Here is a 16,874-nt window from a genome sequence, read left to right on the forward strand (position 1 = left end):
ATCTTAACACTGACCTTTGGCTGCATTATCGCTCGTTGAGTATGCTACATTTCATATTGCATGTCCAGTGCTGGCAGACTCCTCTAAGTTGTGGCGAGGACAGAACGCAGCTCACCCAGCAACAGGAGCGCTGAGAGCCGTCTGTCACTAACAACTTAGCGACAGGCTCCGCGTTCAAAGGGAGAGCTTTTGCTGAAGGCCTGGTATGATATCTCAGATCAAAAAGTCAAAACCAGAGTTTACAACCTCATCCTCCTCTTCATCTGACCCACAGTGACCTCAGGCTTTGACCTCTCTGATCAGGAACCCACTTATTTTCCATGCATCATATGGCATTATAGCATTTGGTTTGCATTTGCTCTCTGTTCTTATGCAAACTCTGCTATGCATCTTTCAGCCTATGAAATTCCTAACAATTATTCAAGAAGTTATATAACTCTAACCTCTAATATCTCTGATCAGATTGTGCTTTGATTAAAAGTATTTTACTTATGGAATCTATATTGCAAGAGATTTTGATTAGTAACCGTCTAGCAACGACAGCATATATATTTCTGCAGATTTCATGGCAGAAGGTAATTTTCAGACATGGCCGACCACTTTTGACTGCTGATGCTTGCAGGAAAACAGGCTGAATCTGATGTAAGCCTATAAAAATGTTAATATACCTGATTGTATACTGTTTTATAACTGTAAGCTACTTCCTTTTTTCTGTGGTTTGCCACTGTTCATCCATTGGCAGTGAGCAGTTGGTACAGTATGTAAGTAATCAAATCAAATGAGTAATTAATTAAAGAAAGTGAGTACTCTACAGTCAGTAGTCTGCATTACTTTATTTGGCTGTGTTTTCATAACAGCTTACTAGCCACAGATGACGAAGTGTGATAGACTATGCAATTCCATAGGAAAAAAAAAACAATTCATTGTTTCACACATTCTTCTCTCCGGTACTAAACTCTGAGTGTTTCTATAAAACCTCTCGGCATTTTGCAATAAACGCAAAACTGTGTCTTTACAATCAACGTCACTGGTGTTTGACGTCATTTATCGTAAAATGGCAAATCGCATTTTCACTCCGGACAGAGTGTTCCGTGCACTGCGCAATCATCACTCTGCCAAGCATGGGCAAGTATGGAAAAAATACATTTTGACTAAAAACACATAATGAAAACCGGCCCTTCGATGTCTGAAAACATCTGACTCATGGCGATTTCAGTAAACTCATCAGCCGATAATCAGAGACACAAAGGGCCTCTTCAGACATACCAAGCCGAGTGGAAAAGCTTCACTTGACTGTAAAGCACAGGAGAAGTACAATTCAATAAAACTCTGATATTTGATTACACTGGTCACTTTCCTAACACTGTCAACACTCATAGTCACACATGTTCATTAATGTCTATTTCTCGTTTTGTCTGAATTGGTTACACACGGCTTAATAATTCACTGGGGGCAACAATGGTGGCTTGTTTGTTCTTCTCTGCATTAACAAACAGAAGATTGTTCTGTTTTGTATGCTGGTGGCACTACGAGCCATACCAGACATTCCAGCCACCTCCACCGACAAATCCTGCACGGTTCAAGGTTCAAGCCAGCGTCTCAGCGAGCAGACTTATCCATTGCCAAGCCTGTTATGTAATTTAAGTCCACTGTTCCTGCTCTGCTCTGAGGCTTTTGCAGTGGTTTGTCCCTCTCGAAGCAATACACAGCAGGAGGACACCGGCTGCCATATAAGGACAAGGCTACTGGATCATCACAGAGCTTCCCATAAGCTCCTGAGAACACGCTTCCAGGCAGAAACGGTATGTACCTGGGAAAAAAAGATGACTCCCATTTTCCAGCTTATTTGCATTAGTATGTTTGGATGCACAATTATGCCTGTGGACTTGGACGTGTGCATGCATGCCTGCAAAATTAATTGTTTTTGTCTGTGAGAGAGAGAACCACCGGCGTGTAATTTGTTTATCTTGGGAGGTCCTTTCCAAGGGAGTCACTGCTGAAGTCGTGAGATTTGTAGATTGCTTTAAGAACTGAATCGCTGGCGCTGGCAGTTGGAGATGTGCTACTGAGCCTCAGTGACATTTCGATGTACTGTCTAATCATGATTAAGTCGTGCATGTTTTCAAAATGACCTCCCGCCGGTCATGGAAAGAGCTGAATCCACAGGGGGATGTCTGTAATCATCACACACTCACTCTGGCTTTATTTATGTGCACAGAACTCGTGAGAACTCCGAGGCAGTTATCACTTGGATGCTTCTTCAAAAGACGCACCCTCCTCATCACCCCAACTACTCTCCAGACACTCAGTGTGGGGCAAAGGATTTACCAGTGTTGCACACATTAGAGCTGTGAAATCCCAAAATGCGGGACCAATCCCATCACAGTGGAATGCACAATCAGATCTCAAAAGCCTCGTAATGCCTCCGTGAGCCGAGAGCTTCAGCCTGTTCTTACAAAAGAAGGAACTCTTTTCCTGGGTTCGGGGGTGAGGTGGGGTGGGGGCGCGAGGGGTAGATCTGTGTCCCATGTGTGGCATCGCAGTGTGTGTATGCGTGCGCGTGTCTGTGTGTGGGACCAGGGCCTGGTGAGGTATGCCAAGGTTCAGACACTGGGTTTGGGTTGAGTAGGGTTCAGCTGGTTCACCCACTCCGAACCCCCTCCCCTCCCCATCAAACACACGTGAGCTTATCGATTTTATAACGGGAGGTGACAGTTATCCATAGTCATCTGCCAGCATGTATAATGATAGTTTATTCAAATGGCAACACACAGCACAGTATTTTCATGTGTTTGTACATGTGCACACATGGAAAATGCGAGTGTGTGTGTGTGAGAGAGAGAGAGAGAGAATTGGGTTACTGTCATTTAGCCACGACTGAAAAGGTCAGTCAATACACACAACCCTTTCTACCAAGCTTCGCCTCTGTCTGTCCTCACACACTCGTCATTAAAATAACCAAAAAAAATGAGTGCTTTCACCATGATTTGTTCACCATATCTTACTTATAACCCAAATGATTGCATCGAAAAATGCTCCAAGCCCGATGCCAAATAAGAAGGGACAGGACAAACTGATACGGCAGACAAAAATTGTTTAGTGAAGTGTTGTCTTGGCCCGAGTCCTCACTGGAGCTGGCTGTGTCTGTTCTTTGTCTGGGTGAGAGCTGCAGCTCTCCCATTTCCTTCTCTCCTTCTCTCTTTCTCCCCGCTGAGGTAAAAATGAGTCACTGAGTCAGCAGCTGGTCTCCGTCATCCCCAATATCTCCCAGGATTCCACAGGAGACCAGCGGCCGAATCGCTACACTCTGACAACATCACTTCCTCTTTGTCCTTTTATGGGCATATCCAGTGCCGGCCAAAAAAGGCTATGATGATAATTTTGATTTTTGGGACTTCAATCAATCTGTGATTCTCATCTTGACTTTGCGGGGGATTTTCGTTCAAACAGTCCAACTGTGTCGCGTCGAGGGAAAACACGGTGTTGCACGTTTGTGGAGAGATTCGCTGTCTGTTTTCAAGAAAGTGCTTTCCCGCCGGTTGTTGTTGACGGTGTACATTTTATCTCAGCGATCAGAACTGTTGTTCTTTCAGAGGCCTCCTACCATACATCAGCAGGAACAGGCTGAGGCGGCAGGGCAGGTGTTTAAAATAAGAGGCAAAGGCCTGAATGATTCGTTGAGGACTTCCATATGACACCTTTACAGCAAGTTTGTTTCTGCTCATCTGTTATCTGTGATCTTGACAGTTTCATTGTATCTAGATATCCATGCAGATGGAGACCATTTGCCATAATAAACAAAAGTAGAATACTCTATCAAACTCCAAACATCTGTGCTCTGTCTTGGATGGAGGATGCAGAGAAAGTGCGATTGGTCAACATTACTTTGGCACTTTATCCTTGGAGTTGGAACTCAAAGTGAATACCTGTTGGTTTTTTATTTTACATTTTACCGAATTGGCCTAAAATGAATCATAAAACCACATGAGGTCTCAGTTTTTCAGCGCTGTTGTTTAAGGATGAGTGGATTCCATTACTGAATGTTTAAACCAAGGTGTTTAGTTTTCCCATTCCACTGGCTGGGAGGACAGTCAGGTCTCTGTCTTGCTCCATCTCATCTTCCTTCCACTTCTCCTCCCGCCGAGTGAGAGGGGACGTGTCATGCCGTGCACTGCTTATTTGAGGAGCTGCTATGGAATCTCCTGTCCCTTCTATTTTGGCCAGGCATGGCAGAGACATGAGCGTTGGATCCATCAGTGCCCACTGACAGTTCATTTTGAGACAGCCAGTTCTGTCCTAATGTTTACCCACGGGATCGGGTGGAAAATAAAGCCTAAATTCTTGGAGACAGTGATGATCCGTCCCCATCCTTCCACCTGTTTTGCTTTCCAGGTGGAATACTGCAGGGCAAACCAAAGACCCTTTGTCCACATCCTCCTGAGCAATTTACCTCTCTAACTTGTCAGTCCTCGCTTTGCAAGAATAATGCAAAAGGCCCAAAATATGTCCTCCACAAAGCGAGTTCAAATTGCTGCACTGTAATTAATTGTTGCTCAGAGCTAATTCGAGGCCATGCAGTCTGCGAATTTCTGAGCAAAGATCTTCCTTTGTTGACTTAGGCACGCTGCAGATGTTTTGGTATTGGAATACAGGGTACCTTTGTTTCCCAGCTCAAGAGTGCAACAGAGAGCCATTCTGCCTGGAGCAAAGACACTCATCATTGATCCAAAACATTAGCTGTGAGGAGTGAACACAGTTTAGTCCAACAGATCATTCCTTTTTGAATGAGAAGAGTCGTATAACAGAGCGCTTTGTGGTATTAACCCTTAGCAAGCGACTATAATCATTCATCCCAATGGGAAAGGTTTATCCTGCCAAAGTGGTAGCCCCGCCATGTTCTGTGTAACGCAATTTACTGTGAACATTCATGCTACTGATTGGAAGTAATCAAAAGCAAAAGACAAAATTATGGTGATTGCTTTACGAGAACAACAATTTTCAGATAGAACGTCAATTATACCATGGGTACACCGCATTTTTTGATTATTAGTTTTACTGAAAGCTGCCAGAAACCAAGAAATTTCCTTAAACTTTTTTTTTTTTTTTCCAGGTAAGGCTGGCTACCAGGCAAACTCTAACCTCACAAAATACTCTGGGAAAATTTGTGCTAAAACCTCCTTCATCAGCCACCAACCTAATACAATAGCAATGTCAAACACCAGTTTGGGTTGGGTTTAATAACAATGATTACCTTTGGATCTATTTCAGATAAAACCCAAAGCTGTGCCATGCTCTAAGTGAATGCTGATTATTCTCAAATGTAATCACTGCTAGTCCATTAACACTTAATGATTGCTTAAGTGTAATTTTTGACATTGGAGGGCTGATTGTGTTGAGCTCCCCATTAGCAACAGTTACTGATAATGAAGATATTATTGTTGGATGTAGCTTTGCTTCACAAATAATTGCCTAACGTGGGCTATTATGAGTCTTCAAGGGGACTTTTCTGGTTCTTGTGGGATTGTGAGACTCAGGGCCCCTCCCTGACTCACCCATGCAGCTCTGTAGTGCTTGGCTCCCAGGCCTATATGAGACCATGCTTCTGTACACTGGCCAGACTAACTTTCCCTCTCATTTGAGTTCAGCGACTGCTTTCATTGCAGTTTTATATTCTGCTTTGTGCCGCACTGACGGAAGGTGAGGAAATGAGTTCTAAGCTCACAAGGAAAAGAACAGGAAAGCTTTTCACCAGCATCTTCAGGGGAGAGAGTGTCTTATTTATTAGGAACTCTTGAAGCCGCACATTTGGCAATTAGATTCTTTGGTGATTTCATTTCAACCCTGGGTCATTCAACTCTAATCTCAAGGGGATCACCCTATTTTTAAATATGCTGCCTAAGAGACCAGTAAATAAAGACACTGACAAAAGCTGTGGTGTGGAGATGGTCTTGCATAATCATCGCCGGTTAGTATTAGTCTGACTCCAGACTAACACATAGGAGACCTCAGGGCAGCAGAACAAGCCTAAACATCTGCAGCTCTGCTCCTCTCGTCCCATCTTCTGAGAAAATATGGCAATCGGAAACCCCATGGCCAAAAACACCTTCGCCCCATCATCTGGTCCTCTTTAACACCCGGCAGCAGACCCGCCTGCCTGGGCTCGCTCTTATGTGATACTTCAGCTGGACTTGGCAATATTATTTTTTTTAAACGCTGGACCAATTTGAAGGAATTTCACTGACTTTTTTTTGACTGCCACCTCATGAAAGAGTCAATTCTTCACTTTCCAAAAGCAACAATCTGCATGTGTTGCTTCTCATCGGAGCTAACAGCATTGTGCCTTTATCGGGATGATTTAAGGGATAGACTTCAGTCTTGATTAGGAGAGTATGCAATCAATGTTTAAAAATAAAAAAAAGAGAATGCAACCAATCCTTTTTGTGCCATATGTTTGTCATTTTTAACGCATATACCTCCAAGTTTATGTCCACATACTGTTGCTATGTAGAAATACAGTATACAGTCCCACAGCTGACCACTGGGAAGTGTTGTCCAAGCTGGCGGCGGGTCAGATGGCGAGCATTAATCCACAGAGGACAGTGGGAGTGAGAGCGGGACAGGGGGAGTATAGAGGAGGCAGGGGAAAGGACTTTGAGTCACGCAGCACAAAGGACTGAATCACGCCTCTGCTGGGCCGGGTGACTGACTGGTGTTTGGATCCATCACAGCCGTGGAAATGGCTGGAATTCTAAGCCATGACTGGAAAGCCACTCCACATGTGTATACTTGACAAGAGTGTGTGCTGATGAGCCCACACACCCGCGCAGTCAGTCACGGACACACACACACACACATGAACGCGCACGTCTCGGAAAGGTCGTTTTCTGGTTGCAGTTGCATAATGCTCATGCACGATCTGGTATTGGGGTGTATCCATTTGTGAGTTTATTGTATTCCTTACAAACAAATCAGTGTTTGTAAGGAATGCAAACAATAACCAAGAGGCGGATAACCAATCATAGACGCCATATAAGGTGGTGATGTTTGGTTATCCTCACTGAAATGTTTGCACCCAGAATTTTTCGGGCTGTATTTCATTGTGTATTTTGATAATTTTGACTGCCAGCAATTTTAACAATGATGTGCTGGATAATATTCATCATCTTAAGTTCAAAAAAGGGCCCTTTGTCACTTGTAGGCCTCAGAAGTCAGAAATAACGTAGACTATGAACCTTTGCCCATATATGGAGTTCCAGATAACAACATATAATCTCTATGGGGAAAATCCATGGGGTTTTCACATAATCATCCGTGTCCCTGTGTGATTTAAAACTTAGACATTTTAATCTGCACATGTTTCTAAATGGGACTGAGACTGCTGAACTGTGCTTCTGCTTTCTAACCAAAATAATTACTTTGCTGACCAACTTCACACACTAAATAGCTAGCTGTGCTGTGACCAATTCTGCTATAGTAAATTTACTACTAGAATCATTCCAGATTGCTGCTGAGCCATAGAATTACCTGGTTAGTTAGCTGCCATGTCTCTTTCTCAGGCCAATCTGTTCAAAATAACTCATGATATCATGATCACCATCTATGATCATGATGTCATAAATTATTTTGAACGAATCTGGAAAACCCCATTCATTTCTCCCATAGACAATCTATTTTTAGATCTGGAAGTCTCTAAAATGCTAAAAAATCAGACACAAATGGCCATATGACTTTTATGAGGCCTATTGAATCCTTTTACCTTCTAGTGCCTGTGGTTCTGAAGCTGCTGTAGGTTGTTGGCTATGGTAATATTTTTTGTCCACCATGCATGTCATCAGCTTTTGTTATCCCTCACCAGCTTTGTTTCGAAGGGAGTGTAAGATATTGTAGAGGAGAAAAGTGCAAAAACTTGTTGAGTTCACGACAGTTTACATACCACAGAGGACAGAAATTATGTGGGCTCTCAGAGCATAGACAGGAAGCGCTAAACCAAACACAAGAAGAACATCTCACCTTTATGCTAAACCAATAGCTGACCCCATGCCAGGCTGCGGCTGAAACAGACAAAGCTAAGATTAGACACAGAGGGGATATAAGAGGTCTGTGTTAGATGAAAAGAGCTGACACTCACACTGTTTACTCCTCCCACCACTTCCTGAAGGCTGGCAGAAGCCTCTGTCCCCCCTCACCGAAATATTGTTCTGTATGTTTCAACTTAGCCGTGCATTGCTCTCTGAGGTACGGCCATCATGTGCATTCCACATGATATACATCTTCGTTGCTAAAAGGCAGCTGAGGAGTCAACCTGTTCCTCTCTCTGCCACAACAAAGCAGATGCTCAGAACTGAAGACAGACATCATATTATTGCACTTTTCATATGAAGGTTTGGAAGACATCCTCACTGAGGCGGGGGTCATGCTATTCGCAGACTGCTGAGTCTGGGGTGAATGCTCATTGACCCTTGAGATAAAATGAAACAGATTTTCCTCAAATGAGAGTAACCTTTGTGACTTTCTTTTGATGGCGATTGCACCGAGCGCGGCGAGAAGGACAGCCAGCATTCCTCTCTAAAAGTATTTAATCTTGCTCTCTTATAGGCTGGAATGTGGAGGATAGCCACTGTTATGAAGAGTGGGAAGTCTTAAATCACCAACAGAAGTTTGCCTGTATCATGCAGACGCACGTTTGCTCGCTTTACTTGTTCTCTTTTCCCTCCATACTTTTGGATGATTCATCTGTTAAGCAGACACCAGCCATATTATCACTCGGTCCCTGCAGAATATGCACGTCTGCCACAAGATTTCATAATTTACACTAGCTAATGTGTTCACAGCTGTATCAAACATGGCCAGTTGCCTGGAAAACCTTCCTAAAAATTCAAAATTCAGGACTGATTTTATTCATGATCAATAATGTCAAAAGACACTGCTAAAGGTGACTGGTCAATAAAAATAAATAAATACCAAAAAAAAAAAAAAAATTCTGACTGAATTTAATTTTTTGGCTTTTTTATTTTGGTGATTTATTTTAGTGATTATAACATCAACAAAACATTTGGTCTTTATATGAAATTCTCACACTATGATGATGGAGATTTATGGTCAATTATGTGCGCCATCCATTAAAACATTAATTACTGGTATTTATTGATAGAAATAAGTAAGATAAGTGGTTTTGTAACTTGGTTTCCAAACCTCAAATCCAAAAGCACGTTCACATCAATCCACCAACACAAAATTAAAAACAGGTCATTAGTTTAAATCACTTCTTTGCTTGTTTGTAGACACATAACTTCTCAGCTAGGGCCATTATCATTTGTGAGGACAAATTTTAACTGTGCCTCAAGGCGTACACTCCCTTGGAATAATGTTTCCAACACATCAAGCAAGCGAGTATTGTGGATTTTGAAGGATAACACCCAAGCTCTATGTTGTTTTTTTTCCTGTGGAAAGTCTCTATATCCCTGAAAATATGTGATGGGAAAATATCTAGCAAAATAAGAGTACTGGTGGATGGTTTTCTGCATGTGCGATGAGGCCAAATCACAAAGCTCGCTTAGTCTTAGACAGTGTACAGATGAAGTGGATCTTCAGTACTTTTGATATTGGGACCTTCCTCTTTGGTTTTGCCTGGTCCAAGTTAAGGAGGATAAAAAAAACGTAGCAGCAGACCATGTCTCTATCAGATAAAGGGTCCTAAAGACCTGAGGACATTCCTTGGGCTCTGATCACCATGTGCTTTCCACTGCATAGAAAAGCCTAGGGAATGGGCTGAAGATAAGAATTACCCAGAGGATTACGGGTCGAAAGCTCTGCAAAATGCCAGTGGGTCATATTGGTCCAGAAATTAGACTACGTAGGTATTTAACTCCTTGAACTCCAATTTTCCCTCGAATTTCCCCTTGAGTAGCTTAGTTAGAAAAATATTGTATGATGGTGCATAATGTAATCTGTATCTGTGGGCTGCAACATTTCATTAAGTCTACATCAGACTGTACTGAGTGAAATAATAAGCCGCAAGATGTCATTGTTTCATGGCTGCACCATGACATCAAATAGAAAATATTAAGATCATTGCGCATTATTTTTTACTCATTTCCCTGTAATTCAGCACATATTTGGTATCCTTGGAGACAGGGTCTCCACTAGAATTTAATATAAACTTCTGTGGGTTTGAACAAAGCAACCATTTGTAATGACAAACCTTTTAATGGGAGCGGCAAGGCTCATGAGGTTAATGCATTCTTTAGAGGTTTCACAAACATTTCAGACTCTAACTCCCAAAATGTCAATGTGATACTGGATGTATCATTTTGGTTGCAGCATTCTCAAACTGTTTCCGTAAATGGGTGACAAATAGGCAGACAGGACTTCCAGTACTTGAGATTATTTGAACACAGTGTCCTGAAGTAGCTTCTTTGTATCTGCGCTGCAGTGCCCGTGAATGTTTTGTCCGCATATGTGTGGAATCTGAAAGCTCTTTTGGTCAGCACGTGTCGAGCACGTGTAAATGGCTCATGTGTATGGGGAATCAATCAAATGTATTCCAAAATATAAGCATGATGATATTTAGGATGCAATCCAAGCTTACCACTACCGTAGAAAAACATAAAACTGCATTTAGTCCCATGCTGTTCTCTATCCACACACTCATGTTTAATTGAGATGACATTGAAGCAAACAGGTTTGAGGTGGCAAGAAAAACACTTGAGGCTGTCTCAGCACTGTAGATCCTATACTCTGTTGGTTTAGGCTTGTTGGTAGAATGGCGAAGAAATAACAGGATCTCCTGGACCCCCTTTCCCTGGAGCTTACATAAGGAGAGGGCAACCACAACATCCCTCCTTTCTCTCAACTGCTTCGGGACTCTCAACCACAGCACACCAGCCTCACTAGACACTACATCTCGTATGACTGCTGTCAGCATAGTCATTAAGTCTTTCAGTCTGGGTCTGTTTAAACAAGCTCCTCCAGCAGCCAGTGGCCACACAAAGGCAGCTCCCTGCCATGGGAAGGTTTGCTTCAGTCTGCCCAGATTCATGTCTTGGGCCATTTAATGGTTAGTCAAACATGCTTATTGTAAGGTAGAACAAACACTCGGAGCCATGTTTTTGTTAGCTTTCTTGGCTGCTTGTGAGGACGGGGCCAAAAGCTGCAAACACCTGCTTCTCTTATCGACAAAGAGGAGTATATTATATTGCGTAGTTTATTTTGGTGGAGTCTCTAAGGATAACAGATGTTGCAAGATTTCTGTTTTGCAAACTTATTATCAAATTAGTGCACATTACCAAACTGAGCACAGGTCCAGATATTTTACACTTTCACGCTCTATTTTTCACTTGTCGCATTATAACTCACTCACAGTTATGCCGAGGGTGGTGTGATCGCTTTGAAATCAATGCAAAGCTTTGACAAATGATGATCCAGATGTAGACAGATGTCATAGGCTCAGTCCCAGCCCTGGTCCCTCCTCTTCTTCATGTGTTTTGGTGATTGTTCATCAGGTGCTGTGATTTACTCCCACAGTCCAAAGACATGCAGGCCAGATGAACTGGAGATTATAAATTTCCCATAGGCACACGTCTTGGTGTAGAATGGTGTATGATGCAGTATATGATGTACTATAATATGTACCAGAGGGATGTGTAGTATACTGTTTATTATGTATATTGTATTGTGATATAGTATGGTATAAAGCATGCATATGTTATGATATGTAAAACCCTTAGTGACATACTAAAGGTATTGTAACTAAAACTAACTTGATTAGATGTAAAGTAGACACATGGGTCTAGACAGGGGACATACCTGTCTAGCATGTTGCAAGGCCAAGGACATCAAGGTGCTCTAATGACAAAACCACCCGATGTTGTTGGACAGATTCTCTGAATACTTTCTATTCTGTGATTTGAGACATCTGTGTTTTTGCAGCGAGCCAGTCAGTCAGTCAGTCAGTCGCCGTCCAACAGGCTGGTGAGAAGAGGAACTTTTTCAAGGTACACTGGGGAGTTACACTGCCCGTTCTTCTGGATCTATGAGCTCTCCGTAAACATTTGAAACCGCCTTACCGTCAGTGAGACAGTTTAGTAGGATCGCGCTCTTTCAAAAACAACACCGGATAGCCCTGTCCCAAAGATGATTACCTTTACAGCCTGAAATGTGGCTTCAAGGACAGAGACGGCTTACAAAGCTGCCCCTCATTCCTTTCTATTTTCCCACTTGCTCAATTACAAGCAACCCCCCCACCACACCCCCACCCACACACTGACCCATTTGACCAGTGTGTCAGCCAGAACCAGGGGTCACAGAGAGCAACCCTGTGTGTTTGAGGCCATCTGAGTGCTCATCAGTGGTAATAATTACTCTCTTTGACATGCAGTCTTTTTGCTGAGTGCTGAAAGGTCCATCAGTGGCGACTGCCCTGTTACTGGCTTGGTGGATACCACTGAAGTTGCTGAAGAGAAATCCCACTTCAATTCCTTGTGGGAAATGAGGTGTTGAAATATCGACTGATGTCTGGAGTTAGGTTATGCCCTTGTCATAACACTCTGACAGAGCTAAATGGTTTCCTTTGGGCACTGCTGGGCTTATTTACCAGTAGGTGAGTGTTGTGTCAAATAGAGGCAGCAGGCAGTGTTTAAAATGCTCAAAGGGCCTGTGGTTTCCACTGCCCTGGAAGAGCATGAAGTGTGGTCTCCACTGGCAGGGTCCTTAGACTCACTCTTGCAGAATTTTAAAAGGACTGTAAGAGTTCAGAGTATGACATCCATTATCACTGTTTATCATTTCATTCCTATCTGAATGGCTATAAAATCAGAGACCCACAGGATGTATTGTGTTACCACTCCTGGGGCATTCTGGACACGTAAGACAGCCACTTACCTTTCCATTGCCAGAGCTTAGATCTCGAACGCTGATAGAGTGGTGGTTTTGTACCTGAGACCACAAAGGTGGACCATTCACCTCAGCATAGCCCTGCACTGTGCAGTAATGTGGAAGTGACAGTGGACATGGATCAACAAGCACATTATGTTGTTAGCAATGTTTCCACTGATGAAAGGCCTCCCTGATGTTTGGAGCCAACTGCGAGAACTTAACAACCAGCAAAGTTAAAAGGAGCCAGAGAGGCTGCCTGGCATGAGCGATATTCCGGACAGAGGATAGGCATAACAAGCCGGGCATTGTTCTCGGGGGCATGCTGCAGTCTGTGCAAGCCTCGGTCAGCAGTGCCAACCTGTGAGAAGAGACAGCCTTGCCATGCTCTCTGTCATACTCATGTCCTTGCTGCAGGCATGACAAAGCACTAAGCGCTCACAGCTGAATGAATGGCGTCCTCGTGTCCTGGCATATGCTGACTTGGCTTTACCCATGTACTGTAGCAGCATGGTAAAACAAAACAATATCCACATGTAATAACAGTACTGCAGTGTGATCACCTTTTCCTCTAAAACAAGATGTTGTGACGGCAAAGTGTTTATCAGGTAATGTGAAACAAACCCTCAACAAAACATAGTTGCTATGACACAAAAATTATTTTTAGCATTGTGTGACATGTGAGCGAATAACCCAACTTGGTTGCTAAAGAGACAATCCCAAACTGCATAATCTTGCTCATTCCAGCATAGCCAGCCTTTCAGCTTAATCAGTCACTGGTGAGAAGTCCAGCATTATCCTATGTGTTGTGGACAGACATATCAGGCTTAGACAGCTCAGCCTCACAAAAATACGGCAGGCTGGTGAACGAGAATTTGTTGAGTGAACAGACCCAGTCGTGGACTGCTTGTACCCACAGTCATGTCCCGGAGCTGCCTGCCAACAGCAGCCAATTTGGTTAGCATGCCCCTGTTGTCATTCAGTGCATGAGGCCCCTCAAGTGTCAAGGCTCAAAGTTAATGAGTTGAATCTGTGCTCCCCTGGCAGAAGACATCACTTCCTGCAGACTGAGAGGAGTCTCAGGTTGGCTTGCTGACATTTTAGGCTGAGCTCGTCTGTATGGATAGCGGCATGACCAAGGTGTCCCAAAGTCTTTTTTCTTCATGAAGAATACTGAAGAAGGATAAATGAAAGATGATAACAGGCCCTATGTTAACTTAATGGTTCTTGTTACATAACTATAATCTACTTATCCAGTAATTAACCTAATATCTCCCTGATTAATTGCTGCATCACTGACCAGGAGGGATGATGGCCTGTCCCATACCACAGATGTTCACAACATCAGTTTTTGCATTTGAGTTGCCTGCTTGTGGTCAGAACTGCAGGGAAACCTTTCCATCTACAGTCCTACACAGCACATTACAATTGGGAGGTGAGGGCTGAGTCAGTCAAGGCCGATGCCAATATATCCAATACTACAGATATTATTTCTATATTGTGATATGAGCCTGGATGTTGTTGATATGGCATAAGTGGAGTCTTTTCCTAATTTTAAAGAGTTCATTACAGCAAAGGGAAGCAATTTTATAAATTTACAAGACTTTTGCAGCTGTTCTATTATTAACTTATTATTACCTGTTTTCATCATATCCACCTTACTGGTGACTGTTTATCTAAAATTGCTCGTGTGTAAATACCTCATGAGCGCACCAAAAGACATCCATAGAATACCGTCATAACATCGATAACAAGATATTTGGTCACTGTAAAATTTGATTTCGTCCATATCACCTACCCTTCTTTACTACCACACAGATGGGCCTTTACATTACTTGCAGTTGAAGCGTACGGTTGACAGGGCGGGCTAACCATAGGATTCATTGTGCTGACAGTCACTCAAGGTAACTTTATCCCTGAACAGCGGCTGCTGCTACATCAAGTCTTACTAATGGTAACAACTTACATGTGTTCAAGGCAATCAATCAAAGCTGCTCACATTTGAAACAGGGTATGAGTCTCCCTGTTACATTCGTGTGATTTACACATCTGTGTGCTTAGGGAGGGCATGGGGGGACAGGACACGTGTTCTTTGATTCCCCATTGTGGTCTTAGACTTCCACCTCTGTTATTCTGACCCAAGCAGCATGCTTTCCAAATCTTCACTTCTTTCATCAACCCCCCAAGGCTAATCCATTTTGGTTTACACATTTCTAATGGGGAAATGTGTTTTTTATTTCCCCCACACTCTTCATGGGTGTGTAAAAACACAACACATTTTCGAAAGTGTTGCTTCAGATTTAATGCGGTGCTTTACTGTGGTCAAACTGCACATGCTGTGCTCTTGTTGATGCTTCAGTTTTAAGTCCTATAAGTCTTTGTGCTGTTGATGTTGATGGTGAATTATGGTAAGAATGTGGAAAGATGTGCCTGGGCAGCCTATACACGGCTCTTTGTCTTGGTGGTGGTCTCAGGCTGCTGAACAGTGGCGCTTTGGTTCTGGAAGAACATTGAGCTTCTGGATTGATGAAATCTCCCTGAGATCCAGCATCTGAGGCCTTGAATTCATTACACATGTCCCCAGTCTCCACAGTTTACCCCTGTGATCAAGCGCCGCTCCTTGATCTTCCTTGGAAATACCACACAGAAGCCTTTTCCTGTCTCTGGCGGGAATTTGTTGTTGAGTGCTAGAGCTACTCGAGACTCTTGAAAATAGATAAATAATGCGGGTTGGCCACAGAGTCTCACTGAAGAAAATTCGGAGTGGTCTTGCACAGACGAAAGAGTTGGTTCATGCCTTCATGGTTGGTTTATGCAGAGAGAAAGACATCTGCTTCCTAATCTCCCATGTGGTCTGAAAGAGGTTCATCACTTTTTGCATTTACTAAGCCATAAGCCTGTGAAAAGGAAATGGCTGCAGATGTGTCATTACAAATTAGTCTATCACGATGACGTTTACTGAAGTGGGGAGTCAGTGCGGTCATGTCTAGGTCTCAGGAAGGTCAGCAGTCAGACAAGACAGCAGATAGCATTGAATGTGATCACAATTCAGAGCCCAACTTTGAAATGGACTCAAATGATGATGACTGACACATCAAAGTCCAGTCAGTTGAGACAAGTCAAACAGCAGGTAAGCCACTTAAATACATCCCCCGATAACACGCCACAGGTCACAACAACCTAATTGGTCTACACTATCAAGGAGGGGCCTAGAAATGTGGCAATATTTCAAAGGGTTGTTATCAGTCTGCACAGATTCTGAAAGTGTGAAAAAATGAATTCATCAAAGCGAGTTATATGGAAGAGAGCAAACAAACCAGCTCTCTAAAGGCCACAGCCCTCAGTTTTGAGAAATGAATTGACTAACATGGGGTAGGCAAGAAACAATCTCTGTCAACAAAGGCCTTTGACCACAATACCACAAACCTGCTGTGTCTCTACCATAGACAGTAATAAGCACATCATATTTCAGCAACAGGCATGTGATCTGAAGTGACATGTTATTTTCTCTCAGCTCCTTTTTTCCTGGATCGAGATCAATTTCTTTTTTTTTTTTTTCATCTTTTTAGGAAATCACATGAACTAAATGACAAAGAAACGTGTACGCCATGTGACATGCTCCCTATTTAAGAAAAGAACTTTATGTTAAAAGCCAAGTCCCTTTTTTTTTCCCCCAACTGAGATACGGTATACAGCCATCCAGTACATTATACATTGCACATAGCTGAGTGAATGGAAAAACAGCCAAGCTTTATTGGATTATAAATGTGGTTGCTAACTATGGTAAATAAATACAATAAATCAGTCTGGGCCAGAGTCCACCCGGCCCCCTATTGGTCTCTACAGTCTGCACCCAGCTCTTTTTTTGGGCCGCTAACTCAGTGGGGTTACTACAATATAATGAGCGAAGCATAAGCCGGTCAAAGGTTAGCAACTTAGTGGTTCTGGCCATTCCTAGCAAAAACATACTTTCAAAATAACAAGTCTATGTATGATTGGCAGCT

The 16,874-nt window shown here is 42.9% G+C and overlaps 1 protein-coding gene across 1 annotated transcript in view; it reads left to right on the top strand.

Annotated features, from left to right (window-relative positions):
• Positions 1-1,695: 1,695 nt before the first annotated feature.
• The window catches only part of LOC115380726 (KATNB1-like protein 1), a 33,677-nt gene continuing 18,498 nt past the window's right edge, over positions 1,696-16,874 (top strand). The window contains exon 1 of the mRNA XM_030081921.1: positions 1,696-1,802. The gene's annotated coding sequence lies outside the window, so the exon portion shown is untranslated. The remainder of the gene's footprint in view (positions 1,803-16,874) is intronic.

The sequence above is a fragment of the Myripristis murdjan genome, chromosome 22 (assembly GCF_902150065.1).
Source record: "Myripristis murdjan chromosome 22, fMyrMur1.1, whole genome shotgun sequence".
In the NCBI taxonomy this organism is placed as follows: Eukaryota; Metazoa; Chordata; class Actinopteri; order Holocentriformes; family Holocentridae; genus Myripristis; species Myripristis murdjan.